The sequence below is a fragment of the Cebus imitator genome, unplaced genomic scaffold, assembly GCF_001604975.1.
Source record: "Cebus imitator isolate Cc_AM_T3 unplaced genomic scaffold, Cebus_imitator-1.0 Scaffold534, whole genome shotgun sequence".
In the NCBI taxonomy this organism is placed as follows: Eukaryota; Metazoa; Chordata; class Mammalia; order Primates; family Cebidae; genus Cebus; species Cebus imitator.
Genome location: NW_016107849.1, coordinates 897,744 through 916,062, shown reverse-complemented (window position 1 = coordinate 916,062; position 18,319 = coordinate 897,744).

Here is an 18,319-nt window from a genome sequence, read left to right as displayed (position 1 = left end):
TGGTTGCCCAGGCTAGACTGCAATGGCGTGATCTCGGCTCACCGCAACCTCTGCCTCCCAGGCTCAAGCGATTCTCCTACCTCAGCCTCCCAAGTAGCTGGGATTACAGGAATGCACCACCACACTTGGCTAATTTTGTATTTTTAGTAGAGATGGGATTTCTCCGTGTTGGTCAGGCTGGTCTCAAACTCCCAGCCTCAGGTGATCCACCCACCTCAGCCTCCCAAAGTGCTGGGATTATAGGCATGAGCCATCGTGCCCAGCCAGAGGAAGGCTTGTAGAAAACTGGGGATGGATAAAAGCTAAGTCTCTTGAATCAGATAGCCAAGTTGTGAATGCAAAGGAAAAGTTATTGAAGGAAATTAAAAGTGCTACTGCAGTGAACACATGAATAACAAAAAAGTGAAACAGCTTTATTGCTCATATGGATAGTTTTAGTAGTATGAATAGAAAATCAAACCAAATGCAACATTCCCTATGCCAAAGTCTAAACCAGAGCAAGGCCCTAACTTTCTTCAATTCTATGAAAGCTGAGAGAGGTGAGGATGAAGAAGCTGCAAAAGCAAAGTTTGAAGGTAGCAGAGCTTGGTTCATGAGGGTTAAGGAAAAAAGCCATCTCTATAACATAAAAGTGCAAGCTGAAGCAGCAAGTGCTGATGGAGAAGGTGCAGTAAGTTATTCAGAGGATCTAGCTAAGATAATTTAAGAAGGTGGCTACACCAAACAACATACTTTCAATGTACACAAAGCAGCCTCATATCAGAACAAGTTGTCCTCTAGGACTTTCATAGCTAGAGAGGGGCAGTCAATAACTAGCTTCAACTTCAAAGGACAGGCTGACTCTCTTGGAAGGAGCTAATGCAGCTTGTAACTTTAAGTTAAAACCAATACTTATTAACCATTCAAAAATCGAAGATCCCTTAAGAATTGTGTTAAAGCTACTCTGCCTGTGTTCTATAAATGAAATAACCAAGCCTGGATGACAGCACATCTGTTTACAGCATGTTTTACTGAATATTTTAAGCCTGCTGTTGAGACCTACTGCTCAGAGAAAAGAATTCCTTTCAAAATTAGCACCTAGTCAGCCAAGGGCTCTGACAGAGATGTACAAGGGGATTTAAATTGTTTTCATGCCTGCTAACACAATATCCATTCTGCAGCTCATGAATCAAGGAGTAATTTCAACTTTTAAGTGTTACATTTAAACAATATATTTTATAAAGCTAGAGCTGTCATATACAGTGATTTCTCAGATGGCCCTGGGAAAAATAAATTGTAAACATTCTGGAAAGGATTCACCATTCTAGATGTCATTAAGGAAATTCATGATTTATTTGAGGAGGTCAAAATATGAACATTAATAGAGTTTGGAAGAAGTTCATTCCAAACCTTATGGATGACTTTGAGGGGTTCAAGACTTCAGTGGAGGAAGTAATTGCAGATGTGATAGAAAGAGAAATATAATTAGAAGTGGATCCTGAAGATGTGAGTGAATTGCTGCCATCTCATGATAAAATTTAAAAAGATGAGGAGTTGCTTTTTATGGATGAGCAAAGAAAGTAGTATCTTGAGATGAAATCTACTTCTAGTGAAGATGTTGTGAACATTGTTGAAATGACAACAAAGGACTTACAATATTACATAAGTTTAGTTGATAAAGCAGCAGCAGGTTTTGAGAGAATTGAATGCAATTTTGAAAACTATTGATGGTAAAATGCTATCAAACAGCATCTCATGCTGCAGCAAAATCTGTCATGAAAGGAAGAGTCGATCAATGCACAAACTTCATTGTTGTCTTATTTTAAGAAACTGCCACAGCCACCCCAACCTTCAGCAACTACCACCCTGATCAGTCAGCAGCCATCAACCTCAAAGCAAGAGCCTCCACCAGCAGAAAGGTTATAACTAACTGAAGGCTCAGATGATCACTAGGATTTTGTAAGCAATAAAGTATCTTTAATTGAGGTCATCAAAGCTTGTACATTGTTTTTTAGACATAATGCTATTGCACACTTAATAGAGAACACACTTAATAGAATCCCAGCACTTTGGGAAGCAGAGGTGGGTGGATCACCTGAGATCAGGAGTTTGAGACTAGCGTGGCCAACATGGTGAAACCTTGTCTCTACTAAACACACACACACACACACACACACACACACACACATACACACTCAAATTAGCCAGGCATGGTGGCAGGCACCTCCCAGCTACTTGGGAGGCTGAGGCAGGAGAATCACTTAAACCCAGGAGGTAGAGGTTGCAGTGAGTTGAGATAGCACCACTGCACTCCAGCCTGGGCAATAAGAGCGAGACTCCATCTCAAAAAAAAAAAAAGATAGAATATAATATGGTATAAACATAACTTTTATATGCACTGGGAAACCAAAAAACATCTGTGTGACTCATGTTATTGTGATATTTGCTTTATTGCAGTGATCTGTCGCCGAACCTTCAATATCTCTGAGGTGGATCTTTAAAAGCAATCATTTATGTAGTAATAATAATAGAGACAAGACAAAAGTATTAAAAGATCATTGAATGTTATTGGAAAGAGTCACCAATGCAAGGAAAGGCAGATAAAAATCGCACCGCTCCTGACAGAGTGCAGCTGCAAGTCATTAAGGTGAGGGATTTGTCAATTTTCTGCCTATTTGCTCCTTCACCAAGTTTGTCCTACAACGTTAATGTTATTTTAATGTCACTCCTCTTCTATAAATTTTGCAGGATAAAATTTTATTTAGTTATCACCTTTCAAACTAACTGCTGTAATTAAAGAAAATCACATATTTAATTAAAGAAATCTGCTTATTCGCAGCTAGTGGAGCAAACTCAGCTGCCTGTGTAATGCCCACTTAATGCAGAGGTTTCACATAATGATTTTGTAAAATAACCTTTTAAAACTAGGTTTTCACTGCAAAGTAACATCTCACAATAGTACAACATATTAAAGAAAAGCTGCTTCGAACGTGTTTTTTACAAGCACATTTAAGTAAACTCCCAACATGTAAATGGCAAGAGAAAAGTTTGATCAATCCAGCAGTTATTAGGGTTACAGAATCAGATTGACTTGTTTACTGAATTGATCACACTTTTGACAGTGCTGATCCTGATCCATGTGATGGATTTGTCCATGACAGCAGACTCCTATCCTCCTAGCATCTCTGTCACACCGACAGATGGGTGACAGCAACTGGCTGAGTGGGGTCCAGGTTTTTCAAGGCTCCTTAAGCCTGATTCAAAATGAGCTGAGCCTCTGTTAAAATACTGATCCCTGGGCCCACTACAGACAGGCTGTATCTGACTTTCTGGATTGGGGCCCAGGAAACTGCATTTTAATAAGCTTTTTAAGTGCTTCTTATGCACCTATACTTAGAAAATTGCTAGTACAATAACTGGCTGGGGTCCCTGTCCCCAGGAGCTCATTATGACTTTTATTGGTGACTTGTGAATGGCCTTGTTATTCTGGTCTTTGTGGGCCCCTTCCTTCATAAAAATATTAAAAAAAATATTTTATGACTGTGTTGCTATAAAGACTAATATATTAATATCACATATTAAAACATTTTATTTGACCTAAAACTTCCTTTTTCTCCTCATTTTAAGGAGAATTAAAATATTTTATGAGTCCATAAAAATATTGTGGGCCTCTTGGATACATCAGCCCTGCCTATCCCTATGTCCTTTTATTCCCAATAGTCTGGGGATACTTTACCTTCACCTCTGGGAAAATCCTTTAACAAGATACTGTAACCTACGCTGATTTTGTGTGGATGATTTAAAAAACTAAAAATGCAAGTGCATTAGGGAGAAGACTTGGTAAGTAAGATACTAGAGTCTCCTAGAAAGCTTCTAAAATATAATACACATTCTCTTCCCTGAAACGCATTGGTTGAGACAGGCTGAGAGTATTTGGTTTGCAAAACACCCGAGGCTGACTCTGCAGCTCCTGGTCTCTAGTTAAAAGGCTCAGCACCATCATCCTGTTACTAATCAAGCCCTATCTACATTTTCATTAATAATTATCTGCCAGTCATTGTGCTAAGCCCTTCACATGCTACATCTCATTTGATCTTCATAACAATAACACGCCCATTTAAGAGATGTGAACACTGAGATACAGAGAGATCGAGTTAATTTCCCAGTCATGTAGCTAGAAAAAGGTAGAACAAAGATTTGAACTTGAATTCCCTGGTGCTAGAGCATTCATTCTTACCACTTGCTCTCTGCTGCCCTACAGCTGTGCTCTGTTCCTTTGACCTTTTAATTGAATTCCTGTGGTCTTTCTCATTCCTAAATTTCTACCTTGATAACACACCCAGCAGTTGCCAAGCAGAAGTCTGTCCCCCTCTTCACCTTGTGGTCCACAGACCCATATCTCCACACATTGCCAGCTCCAAACTGCCTGTCACCTTGCTCCACTCACCTGCCAGTACAACCACCTCTTGCTGAATGTCCCTGATGCCATGTACCTGACTTAGGTATTTATTCAATTTATCATTGATTCATTCATTCAACTGACATTCAATATGTCTCTTTATACCAGCCATCTGCTGGCCACTAGTATGTGACAACTCGGCCCTGCTCCAAGATGCTAAAGAAGCTTGCTGGAGGGAAAGTGTATAGGTTGCAATATAGCAACTGAAGAGCCTTTGAAGGTGTGGGTGCCCAGTTCCGTGAGGGCACAAGGGATGGTAAAATCATCCCTGACCCTTACATCAGTGTTCTGCTGACTTCTGGCCTCTCTTTCTCCCGCCCCCAAGCAAAGCCTCACACAGTAGACTGCCAATCCCCTGATCTGGGGCCTCTTCAGGTCTGTAACTGCCACTACCTACCAAGCTCCATATATAGGCAGTCCCGGAATGGTTGAGCCCAGAGCATGTGGATACATCTTAAGAGATTACCTCTCTCATTAGTGATCCTGCCTAGGAAGAGTGATCTTGTAAAATCGTATTTTGCTATTTACACGGGCATATCACTGTAACACTCCAAAGCAGAAATCAGTAAAGTATAAATGTTTCCTCAAAAGGATTTATTTAGTGAAGTACCGAAAGATCTCATTATTAAAGTCGTCTCACTGTTAAGCCAGTCACATACCATAGACCTCATAAACAGCAGAATAAATAGCTTTCCCTGGATATTTTGAAGTCCAATTATTTACTTAAGGTAGAATCAATATCTCATGTTAATATCATATAAAGAAAAATGTCTTCATAAAAATCTCTTCTGGTTGGGGCACCCACAGCATTTCTGAACTCTCTTTTCACAGAATGTCTTACACTTTTATCCTGCTTGTTATAGAGTTGGAATTTACAGGTTTCATTGCTCCACCATGAGTCCCTTCAGGTCAGGGATGCTCCTTCTGAACAGAATGATGTCCATAAAGGACAAAGGAATACTTCTTACTCATTTTGTTTTTTCCCACAGCCCAGTGCCTGGCACAGGAAGCACTCTACAAGTCAAAGATGGTAAGCTGTTTGCCCCTTGGCCAAATTCTGTCCACATACATGGATTTTATAACTCACACATTATTTTTAAAATGTTTAGAACAAACTTTGTGTATTATAAACTCTCACAGAAGTCTCTAACTTTTCTTTTTAAAAAAAATCAAAGTCAGCAACACTGGGCCTGAGTTCTCATTTACCTATAATTGGTTCACGCAGATAGTGCCCCCTTTAGATTGTTTTTGATAGGCTCTCTCCCTCTTGTCTGCCTAACCAACTCCTGGGACCAGCCTGTCCTAAAGGCACTTATGTCTGTGACCCCTGCAATCTGTGCTTTTTGGAATGAATTCTTCCTACGCCTTGCTCTCCTCTGCAAAACCGGGCCCCAAAGCAAAGGACTATCTCAAAGAAATAGAGACAAATGAACAAGATGAAATTGGAACACAGGAGGCAGAAATGGGATGTGATAATGGAGCACGGGTGGATGTCCAGTCTGCAACAGAATCATCCAAAGGAAGGAAAGGTGAGAGACTAGAGTCTTTATTCACCAGCTTCCTTTTCTCACTGTTGGATGGTTGTACCCCAGGAGCATTGCCTCCCCTGCACTTTCTTGAGTTGCACCAGTGTGGCAAACTCCCAGGGCTTTGGAAAAGACGCTGGGGCTGAAAGTATGCTTTTCTTGAGGTGGGTCACTGTTACTGGGAGCTGTCCATGTGTGTTAGTGCTGAAATCAGATGTGGGGTGGGAGATGTGACAAAGGTGCCAGAAATGTCTGCTTATTCTAAGAAGAACTTACGGTGGCCTACAAATGTATATACATTAACATGCATTTATATTTATATATATATATAATGAGGAGTCAATAATTAAGTATTATAAGAACAGAGGTCATTTAATCCTATATACTTCTTAGATGTGGAACTCAAAGCCCCTGAATTTGGAAACAATCAACAGGTAGGGGAAAGCACGGTAAAGAACAAACTTGACTGAAAGGCAAAAATAAACTAGCTTTTCAGTAGAAGCATAACTTTCTGGCACTGATATCAGAGAGAAATTCCTCCTCTGGTGCCTCAGAGAGGACAAGAGGATGCAAGGAATTACATCCTTGTCAAAGCCTTTGTTGCAAAATTTGGTGTGGTTTTATCATGCTGTTTCTTATGTTTGAATACAGGCAAATGGATTCCCCCAAAGCATGATTAGTAAAAGAAAAGCTAAGGTACGATAAGGAAGAGGATATAAATAAGATGCAGTTCTTATTTATAGTTCTTATTTATAGTGGTTCTCTGGTGGTCCTGTTAATAAATGGCCACTTTTAGATACTACAGGAATGTGCTAACGACTTTTAGAATTAGTCTTACTGTGAATATGTTTCTTATACTATCTCTCTGTATATATATTTCTTTTTTTCAGCTGCTTCCATTCTCATGTCTTTATACCTTAGATAGTATAAAGAGTAAAATAAAATTCAACAAACCTCAAAGATTATTAATCAATTGCTAATACAGGATAACAAACGTATTACCTTTGCCCTCAGATTTGCTACCATTAGCTGTGTGACTATAGCCGAATCATTTAAACTTTCAAAGGTGAGAAACAGAGAGAAGTTGGGGAGGAGGGGGTGGCTTATATGTTTTTAGCTTGGTTCAAGTAAGTAAAGAGTGGTACTACTACATGATCTAGAAAAGATAGAGAGAGCAGGTTTGCGGGTTAGGAAGATGAATTTGGTTTTAGAAATACCCAGTTGGGATGCTCATGGGTTCGGGTGGAGATGTCCGGCAGGCAGTTGAAGATATGATCCCAAATCTTCAAGTAGATGTGGGGCTTCAGGCACAGATTTAGGAATCATCATTTCATAGCAAGTAGTTGAATCTGGTAGCACTGAAGATGATTCAGGAAGATGGATTGGAGTGAGAAGACTAGGGAACTGAAGGTAGGACCTGGAGTCTCTGAGTGGGTAGGTAGAGAAAGAGAAACCCAGAAAAGTAAGGAGAATATAGCAAAAAAGTTCAAGGAGAACCAGGAGTGCAGGGTCACTAGGAGCAAGGCAGTAAAGAGCTTCAGAAAAGAGGGAGCTATTAAAAGTGTCAAATGCAGCTGAAAAAATAAAGACTAAAAAGAATCTGGTGGGATCAAGCTCCTCTTTCTTTTAGTAATGAGTTTGATAATGCACCCTTATACTGACTTTTCTCTTTCCCTAAGTCACTCTCAAAGTTCCTTCCCTCACTTCTCTTCCTAGGATCACCTCTCAAATAAACCACCTGCCCCCAAGGCCTAGTCTAAAGGCTCTGCTTTCAGAAGAACCTAAACCAAAATGGTGTGGGAAAAGGGAGGAGGCAAATTAACAAATTGTTTGATATTTGTTAATTGTCTCACAGGAAAGAATTCTTCTACACAGCTTCCTGACTCCGAGTTACTTGTCTGAGAAAAGCCAATATCCACAAAGTGATCCTCATGCCTAGCAGAGGGTGGATACACACCTCCCTCCTCCCAGATAATAATTTCTAGACCTTTGGGCAAATAGCAGCTAAAATTTGATATCTGACCAAACACAGTACTGATATGCCATGGATATCCCAAATCCAGTTTTAATATTTCAGGCATCAGATGAAGGTGAGCCCTTTGCTAGACATATTGCCTCCTTTGGATACTTGTGGAAACCAGGGGAGTGGAGCTCTGAGGAATAGGACAGGCAGTGCCAGGGAATCACTCCCATCTAGTTACTATCCAATATGTGGTCAGGATGCACTGCTGCATGGAGTAAACAGACATCACAAGAAAGGTTTCAGGGGCCACAGGGAAATATTTGGCCACCCTAGAGGATACTGAGGATTTGGGAGAGTTCTGGAGCCTTAGAGCATAAAACACTCCACTTCACTTGCTTTGGAGGAGTTTCGTATTGCCTTTTATGTCTCATACGTAGCAGACACTCAATCAAGTTTGGTGAACTAATTGAACCAGATGCTTATTGCTCCTTCCCTTGCAACTCAGTCTTGAATAATAGTGATGATAGTGGTAGCAGTGGTGATGGCTGCCATTTACTAGATGCTCGCTCTCCAATCTCCCCATCTAGCAATAAAGAAACCCCAGATAGATTAAGAGTCCTGCCCAAGGTAAACACCTGGCTATTGACAGTGTTAGAACTTTGTCTCCCAAACTAATATTTGTTCTACTATTATTTGTTGCTTCCACTTGCTGAGGTACAGATGAGACTTTAAACCTAGGAATTTTCATAATGCATACCATTTTTTAAAAACTGTATATGAAGACTAAAAATTATCCTCTCTCTCATAAAGATGGACAATTCTGCCTCCACACTCTGAATTCAAACACTATAAAAATAATGTCACCATCTATGGGCCATGGTCTTCAGTCCTTGAGGTAGGGCCTAGGGGAGAAGGGAGCTAATGACCCTCAGCATTACTGAGCATGGTGACTCACACCTGTAATCCCAGTACTTTGGGAGGTCAAGGTGAGTGAATCACTTGAGTCCAGCAGTTTGAGACCAGCCTGGGCAACATGACAAACTCTGTTTCTACTTTTTTAAAAATAAGACCCTCACCCAGCCACCTCTATAATCTCTAGGGGCAAATATGCTTGTCTATTTTCCTCAATATGCCTTACAAGTAGAATTACCATTTTCTATTTTCCATGGCACAAAAACATTGCAAAGAACTACTTTAACAGGCGTACTTGGTTTACTAGACATTCCGGACAGTCCCAGTGGAGTTCAAGCATGAAGTTTTATTTTTCTCCCCAGCCACTGCCTTCTCCCTGATTTGACAAATACTTTAGTTTGAACAAATACAGTAGATTTTCAGGAAGTTTCAGGTATATAAGAATAAGTCCCATTCTGGACTTCGTTTCTGGTTTTGAAAAGTACAGGCCAGTGTAAATCAAAACTTGAATCTCACATGCAATTCAATGCTTCCAACCTGCCTCTTTCTTAGGCCCAACCCTTGGTTCAAGACCAGAAATGGGGAAGAGGATATGGCCTGTTTTTTTTCCTCTTCCTCCATTCCTTCTCTCTTCCTTTTCTGACTTTCACTGTGAAGGAGGGAAGGGAAGTGAAGGATAGGAAACAAGCATTTCACTAACTGTACTCATTGTTTTGGTTCACTGTGGGCTGGCCATCAACGTACCCGGTGGTTATAGGGTTTCACTGCTGTCTTTCTGGTGGGCTGCAGGAGCAGGTTCTTGGTGGGGGGGGGGGCGGGGGGCCTTAACTGTTCCTTCGCATGGTGATACACTCTGGCTGACCTCTCAAACACCTCACTCTAACCCTCATTCCTATCCCAGATGGCATGTCCATAGTATCTAATCTTGGTCCCATAGTCTGGCAGGGTACAATAAGATCTAGTTCAGTACTTTCTGTGATAAGCACTTGGCCCACAGAAAACTCTGATGGTCCTGCTGAGTTGAATGCAGTGTGCAGGCTGCCCCATGAGTGCCCTCTCTCCTCATCTTGCCTTTGGGCTACTCTAGGCAACTTCTGGACTTCAGAGTTCTCCAGGCAATCAGGAGATGTGGTTTGGTTCTCACACGCCCCCCAAACTTCCAAGACAGATGTCAGGAGGCAGAAGTCTTTCGTATCATACCCTACTCTGTTCCAAAGATGGTTCCAAGCAGAGCCATGGATTCTGCTGTTCCACACACACCAGCCAGAAGGAGAGGAAGGGACGAATCTTCCCTGCTTGCAGGTATCCACCAATCTCTACAAATGGTGCTCTCAATTGGCTTGGAAGAAAATATGTCAGGATAGTAGAGGGCAAAACCTCCGCTAGATCTACAACCCACAACTCGCATCCTTTTCAATTCCAAGGCTTTTTCTTTTTCACAAATAGCCTCGTGGAGGAGGTGCTGGAGTCTCTGTAGTTTTCCATGTTGTCTTTCATTTGTTGTGGACCATGTCCCACTGCCCTCTTTAGAATATGATGTTATTTATTCCCTGTCATTGTCAATGTTGAAGCTTTATATAAAATTCTGACATGAAGATAATGCCTTCTTTAAATTCTTTAGCAGAAAATTTATATTTAAAAATCTATAAAAGGGAACATGTTCTAAAGAGAATGTTACTCTTTAGATAAAACCTAAAAGTAAAAAATAATAATAATAAATCAGATCAACTAGATAGAAAACATTCTCTACCAAATATATCCCAGGTCCTTTAGAAGCTGTCCAGGAAAACATACGCTAGAGATGCAGGAGCCCTGCTAGAAGAGTGGGCCTGCTGGAGTCTGGAATTCACCTGAACAGCTTTCCTCTGTCTTTCCTTCCCCAATTACCAGATACCCACAGATGCCACATCTCAGTTCCCAATATTTGATTCAAGGGCTGCAGGATGGGATAATCCATTTTGAACATATTTCTGCAACTCAAAGTTGGCAACTTTCAATACACTTTCCATAGTTCTTTTACTTATCCTCTGTCCCCAAGCCTCAGTCCAGCTTCAGGGGTCTGTCTGACCCAGACATGTACCCCCCTGCAACTTCCCACCATGGGATCCCCTCCACAATCTCTACAAGATATGTGGTTCTCAATTTTCTCTTCACATCAGCTCTAAAATTAAAGTTCAGGAAAAGCAAAAAGGAGCTACCAGACTTACTAGCCAACAAAGCAGCTTTTGCCTGAAATACCCTGGGTCAAAAAGAAGAAAATCGCGACAAAAATCAACCAATAAAATGTTATGTCTCCAAATATCCACATACTCATGTGACTGTAGCACACAGTTTAGCACTTGCCACCCATCTTGTGAAACAATTTTAAAAATTGGTTTTTTCTGAATTTGAATGCTTACTTATTTATCTATTCTTATCCTCAAAATGCTCTTGGTACTAACACGTGGAAAGAAAAGGTGAAGGAGCGTGTTTTGTGGTCTTATTTTGTACCTAAATCTGTACCAGGCATTTTGTATGCACTGTCACAGCAACTGAGGAAGAAAATTTATCTTTTCTTTTTTCCCCCTTCCCAGCTTAAAGCTGTTTTCATCTTACAAGTATTTAAGGTGTTTCATACCAATGCACAGGTCTCATCAGAAACGCAATGCCATCTTTAATTTTTTGGTTGTTGAATCTGGTGCCAGAAGCAAGTCAAGAGGGTGGCTACAAATCATGTTTTATTTATGGAGAGGAATAAAAATACACTCATGTGAGTGAAGGGTGAGATGCAGCACAAGGCAGTGCATTTTTACAAGGCAAAGGGAAGCCTTGATTTACTTCCCATTCCCTAAAACTTTATGGCTTCCTCATCAAATAAGACAGGGTGCTTTCTACCTCTTAGACGGTAAATATGGTTAATGTGCTGAGCAGTGCTGCACCTACTCCTGGGCACTTTATTAGGAACAAGAGTTACTTAGTGACTCTTCCTTTGTTGCAGAGATGAGTCCCTGAGTGATCATTGAGAGCCCTAGAAATAACGCTCAGCCCAATACACCATTGCCTGGGGGTCCTAAACTATAATGACAGCTACAGCAAGAGGTATGCAGGGTGTTCCTCATTTCTAGAATTTGCCTTCATTCTGGAAGCTGAATATTCTCAAGGAATTCAGTGGTAGAGAGGCAATTATTCATTCCAGCTTATTAATATCTTCTGAGTTCACAGTGGGGCACATGAGCTGTAATAAAAAGGAGGAGGGTGCAGTTTTTGCCCTTCCTAGCAGTATGGTCATGGGCAACTAATTACCTTATTAGAAATGCTCAGGTCAACTTAAATTGGGGTTTAGAATAAGGTGGGCCCAGGGATATACAAAGCAATCGGAGTTCTAGGGATCCCATGTTCTAGCATCATGCTCTCCAACAGAAATAGAATGTGTGCACATAGCAATTTTAAGTTTTCTAGTAGCTACATTTTTAAAAAGTAAAAAGAAGTAAACTAATTTTAATAGTATATTTTCTTTTACCCCATATATGACCATACTGACATGTCTTCATTAAAAAAAATTAGATACTTTACCTTCTTTTTTTATGCTAAGTATTCAAAATCTGGTATGTATTATACATACCTACAGACTATCTCAATCCGGGCTACCACATTTTAAATACTCAACAGACGCATGTGGCTAACAACTACTGTACTGGACATGCAGTTCTGCTCAAATGTTAATGTGCATAGGAATCATCTGAGGAGCTTGTTCAAATGCAGATTCTAATTCCATAAGCCAGGATAGAGCCTGAGAGTTTGGATTCTAAGAAGCTTTCAAGTGATGGCAATGCTGATGGTCCATGAACTGTACTTTGAACATCAAGGAACTAGGATCCCCTTCAGTGGTGTGCTGGCACTGGCTCCTGACAGCCAACTATGTCGTCACCTCTCAAATCTACATTCATTGATGCCACATTGGTAGCCTGAAATCAGCTGTGGTGAGAGTATTTACACAATAGAAAGTGGGAAACACATTAGGACATGATTTTTCTGGGGAGTCAGTTGCTAAACATTCACCGACACACCCTGCTCATGGTCCAATGGGTAATACCACAGTCTGTGGCTCTTCTCTGAGTAATGGGATCATGAGTAACTCTTCTTCTTTGTCTTTGCCTTCTGTTGCTGCTTCTGCTTCCATATCTCCTTCTTCTGCTGCTATGGTTTTAATATTTGTCCCCTCCAAATCTCATGTTGAAACTTGATCCCCAATGTGGCAGCATTGAGAGGTGGGGCCTTTAAGAGGTGATTGGGTCATTAGGGTTCTGACCTCATAAATGGATCAATCCATTCACAGATAAATTTGTTGATAGGTGAATGGCTTATCAGGAATGCGACCAGTGGCCTTACAAAAACAAGAGACACCTAAGCTAGCACACACAGTCCCATCACATGTGCCACCTCAGTATTCTGCAGAGTCCCCACCAGCAGGAAAGCCCTCACCAGATGTGGCCCCTTGACTCTGACTTCTCAGACTCCATAACTGTAAGAAATTCCTTTTCTTTATAAATTACCCAGTTTCGGGTATTCTATTACAAGCAACAGAAACAGACTAAAATGTATTCTCTTCTTTTGTTTTCTTTTGTTTCTCCTTATCGTAATAATTACTTTTATAATAGTTAACATGTACCATTCATGTAATTATTTTTAAAACTTATTTTTCAAAAATAAAAAATATCCAGTGCTGAGAGATGCCTAGTAGCTGTTATGCTATCAATTAGCTTTGTAATCTGAACAAGTCTTTGGAGTCTGCCACTCACTTTCCCCACCATACGATGGGCATAAGCACATTTTCCCTACCTGCTTCCAGTAGATGTTTGAAGAATAAAGTGAGATGATATATATTTGAATTTCAAGGTGACTTGACACAAAGCCAAAAAAAAAACACTTAAAGTGACTAGCTACCTCAATCACCAACAGCTCCACCATCCTGGTATGGCCAGCTTCTCTTTTAGGTTAGAGCTATTACCATGGGCAGAGAGGTCTTCAATTCTGGTAAGGGGTATTTTGGGGAGTGGGGACAGTTACCTGGCAATTAATTTGCCAAACTCAGACACTTGACTAAGTCCTAGCTGTCCCTGATGGTTAAGAAAGCCTCACTAGCTGGGGAATACAAACTTCCTGATTTCAAAACTTACTGCAAGGCTATACTGATCAAAATAGTGTGATGCTGGCATAAAAATATATACATATTTACATATGTGTGTATGTATATGTATATATCTGAACCCTCTTGTATACATATATACATGTGTATATATATGAGAGTTCTGAACTCTCTCACACACATATATATGTATACACATATACACACACTTATATGAGAGCGTTCAGAAATAAACTAATGTGTCTATAGTCAACTGATTTTGACAAGAGGGCCAAGACCATTCAATGGAGAAAGAATAGTCTTCCAATAAATGGTGCAGGAATAAATAAATAGCCACATGCAGGAAAAAAAATGGATTTGGACACCTACCTCACACTACATACAGAAATTAACTCAAAGTAAATCAAAGACCTAAATGTAAGAGCTAAAATTATAAAACTCTTAAAAGAAAACATTATGATAATTGAAAGAAGCAAGCCACAAAAGGCAAAAGAAAACAGAGATGTAAGTCTGTGTGGTATTAGATTAAGCAATAGTTTCTTAAATATGACACCAAAAGCATAAGAAAACAAAAATAGATAAATTGGACTATAAAAATTAAGAAATTTTGTGCATCAATAGACATTGTCAAAAAAGTTTAAAAGCCCAGAGAACAGGAGAAAATGTTTGCAAACCATATATCCAATAAGAGATTAATATCCAGAATATATAAGAACTCCTACAACTAAAAACAATTCAAAAATGGGTAAAGGACTTAAATAGACATTCCTTCAAAGAAAATATTCAAATGGCCAATAAGCACAGGAAAAGCTGCTTAATATCACTAATCCTTTAGCAAATGCACAACAAAACTACAAGTAGATACTTCATATCTTCTAGGACAGCTATTTAAAGAATATATAAAAACAGAAAATTACAAATGTGGGCAGAGAAGCAGAGAAAATGAAGTTTGAACCCTCCTACATTGATAATGAGAATGTAAAATGGCACAGACACTGTGGAAAATTGTTTAGCACTTCTTTAAAAAATTAAACATAGTTACCCAGCAATTCTACTTCTAAGCACATACCCAAGAGAATACTTGTACATAAATATTCCCAAAAATACTTGTACATTAATGTTCATAGTAGCATTATTTATAATAATGAAAAACTGGGAACAACCCAAATGTTCATGAACTGATAAATGGATAAACAAAATATGGTTTATCCATAAAATAGAATATTACTCAGGACTAAAAATACAATGAATCACTTACTCATGCTACAGTATGAATAAATCTTGAAAACATTATGATAATTGAAAGAAGCAAGCCACAAAAGGCCACATATTGTATGATCCTATTTATATAAAATGCCCAGAATGGGCAAGTCCACAGAGAAAGAAAATACATTTGCTTTTGCCAGGGCCTGGAGGGAATGAGGAGTGATTCCTTAATGGGTTCTTTTTGAAGTAATAATAATTGCAGTGATCGTAACCTTTAATCCACTCAACAAATAGGACCAGCCATGAGCTGGATGTTGTGCTGCATGCTCAGGATAAAATGTCAAGGGCAGTACTATCCAAACAGCCTCCACTCTCAAGGATCCTGCTGTTCAGTCAGCACATCCACCTACCTAAGCTTCATCACCAGCCCAGCCCACTATTGTGAATGACTGAACTTCACTCTCTGCCATGACCACCCTTGTACTGGCCCAAGATGTTCGCTGAGGTTGCTACTGAAACTTAAATATGTTTACATGTGAATTTGTGTCTATATTTATACAATATATTTAATATTGTGTCAGTTTGCTAAGACAACAGAAATTTACTGTCCCATAGTTCTAGAGGCTACATGACCAAGGTGTCAGCAGGGCCATATACCTCTGAAGGTGTAGGGAAGGCTCAATGCTCCAGGTCTCTCTCCTAGCTGCTGGTAGTTCTTAGGCTTGTGGCAGCATACTTCAAACTTCACATTGTGTTTTCTGTGTGTGTGTGTGTGTGTGTGTGTGTGTGTGCGCGCGCGCGCATTTCCCCTTTTTATAATGACACCAGTCATATTGGATTAGGGCCCACTCTATTCTAGCATCACCTAATCTGAACCAATTACATCTGCAATGACTCTGTTTCCAAGTAAGGTCACTGGAGAGGTACTGGGGATTAAGACTTCAGCATGTGAATTTTGTAGAGACACAATTCAACCCGTAAAACACATACATGCACATACACGGGTACAGTGTTTACAAAACTGACCTTAATAGCATCTCTAAGACACTAAAAAGGCAAATTTTTTTGTTCCTATGCTGCAGAAAAGACTGCTAAAGCTCACAGAAGTCAAGGGATTAGGGGACTCCAGGTCTCGAGGCTGCTAGTGGGGCACATTTTGTCCTCTGTTGGAGCAGCATGTCTCTTCTTGTGCCATCACTTCTGCTGTTGCAATCGCCAAAAAGCAGTCAAATTCCTGAGGGTTCTGACCTTGGCCAACCCAGGTGTCAAGCTGGTGGGCAGCCCCTGAAACATTTCTTAGACTTTGCTGACAGCATCCTGGCAGCAGAGTTGGCACTGGGATAAATGCCTGTTCCAACACATGGCATTCCTCTCAGACTGCCTTCTCCAGCAGCTGAGAGCTGTTGGCAGCTGTGGGTACAGAGAGCCAGCAAGTGGAATACATAGGAACTGTGGTACAACACATTTCCTACCGAAAGGACAAGCTGTCCATCACTTCAATCCCACTTAAAGCTTGCTAGTTATCACATTTCTCTGTCTTCAAAATCTTTATCAGCCTCAAATTTACTGGAAGCAGCATCTGAAAATCTGATATAATCTAGTCTTCATGCTAGATTAGAGCACAAAATCTTTATCTAACCTATCCCTAGGCCAAAATTATTATCTTTTTGTTTTTGTTTTTGGGTTTTGTTTGTTTTTTTGAGACCCCATCTTGCTCTGTTGATGAGGCTGGAATGCAGTGACGCAATCTTGGATCACTGCAACCTCCACCTTCTAGGTTCAAGCCATTCCCCTGCCTCAGCCTCCCGAGTAGCTGGAACTACAGCCATGCACCACCACACCCGGCTAATTTTTTGTATTTTTAGTAGAGATGAGGTTTTACCATGTTGGCCAGGATAGTTTTGATCTCCTGACCTCATGATCCACTCATCTCAGCCTCCCAAAGTGCTGGGATTACAGGCATGAGCCACCATGCCTGGCCAAAATTATTATCTTAAAAACATTTAAAAGAACAAAGCTGTTGTCTTCAAATATTTTGGAAAGTAATTAGCTCTGCAAAAACTCAAATAAATATGTAACATGTAAGTGTCCCCTCCCAAAAATATATCACAGAAACATGGAAACCCCAACAAATTAGCTGAAAATTCAAAGCAGAAAAAGAGGATTTCTACCCAAGCCACCCACTCAGAGGTGGTGGCACAGACATGCTGGAAAGGGAGAAAGGGGCCAGAAGTGCTGCCCCTGCCTTGGCACCAACCATGGAGTCTCAGCTAAGTGTCTTCCTCTCCCTGAGCCTCATTTTCTCCAGTTGCAAACTGAAGGGGTAGGATTCAAAGGTCTCCAATGTCCCTTCTGGTTCTAACATTTTGCCTGGGAAAGAAACCAGGTAATAAATTAGCAACATGCTCTCTAAATGAACAGCAGATTCCAAACAGGCACGTAACTTCGATGCTGCTGAAAGCCACCAAGTTCCAGTAAACACCTCCTCCCACAGGGCTACCTCAGGCACTGCAAAGTCCTGAAGATCAAAGATCCAAGAATCTGAGGAATCACCAGTATTGACTCTGATTCTCCTGAGAACACGTAAGCCAGCAGCCCCCAACACCCAAGCCATGTCAGCAGTGTCAAATATGGAGACAATATAGGCTTACAGAAGCATGAGCTCTCCCCCAGAAAGGAAGGGGATTCTGTGGAGAGGCAAACATTGCTATCTACAGAGTGGGTCAAAGTACAATGCCTAACACCAAAAAGTTAATGCAAGCATCTCACAACTAGTCATTCAAAGAAATGAACCCTAGGAAAGAAAAGATCACATTCAATAATAAATATCTACACTAGAGACTTCAGACTGGCCACCGCTGGGCCAGATTTGGGCAGGAGATCTGTTTTGTTTCATCTGCATGTTTTCCTAAAGAATTAATTCATTTTCAACCTTGAAAAATTAGGGGAACTTTTCACATAAAAATATGGATTTTCTGCTTCTCTTGAAAATTATGTTATTTGCTAACACAGGGCCTACATTCTTACCTGGACACCACCACTGGGGGCTGAAGAGCACTTGCCTGAACTCATAATAGAAAGGACAGGGCTCCCCAGTGCTACGCAGGCCCTGCCACCAGTTTCACTGGCCTGTGGTCACTCTGAGGGCT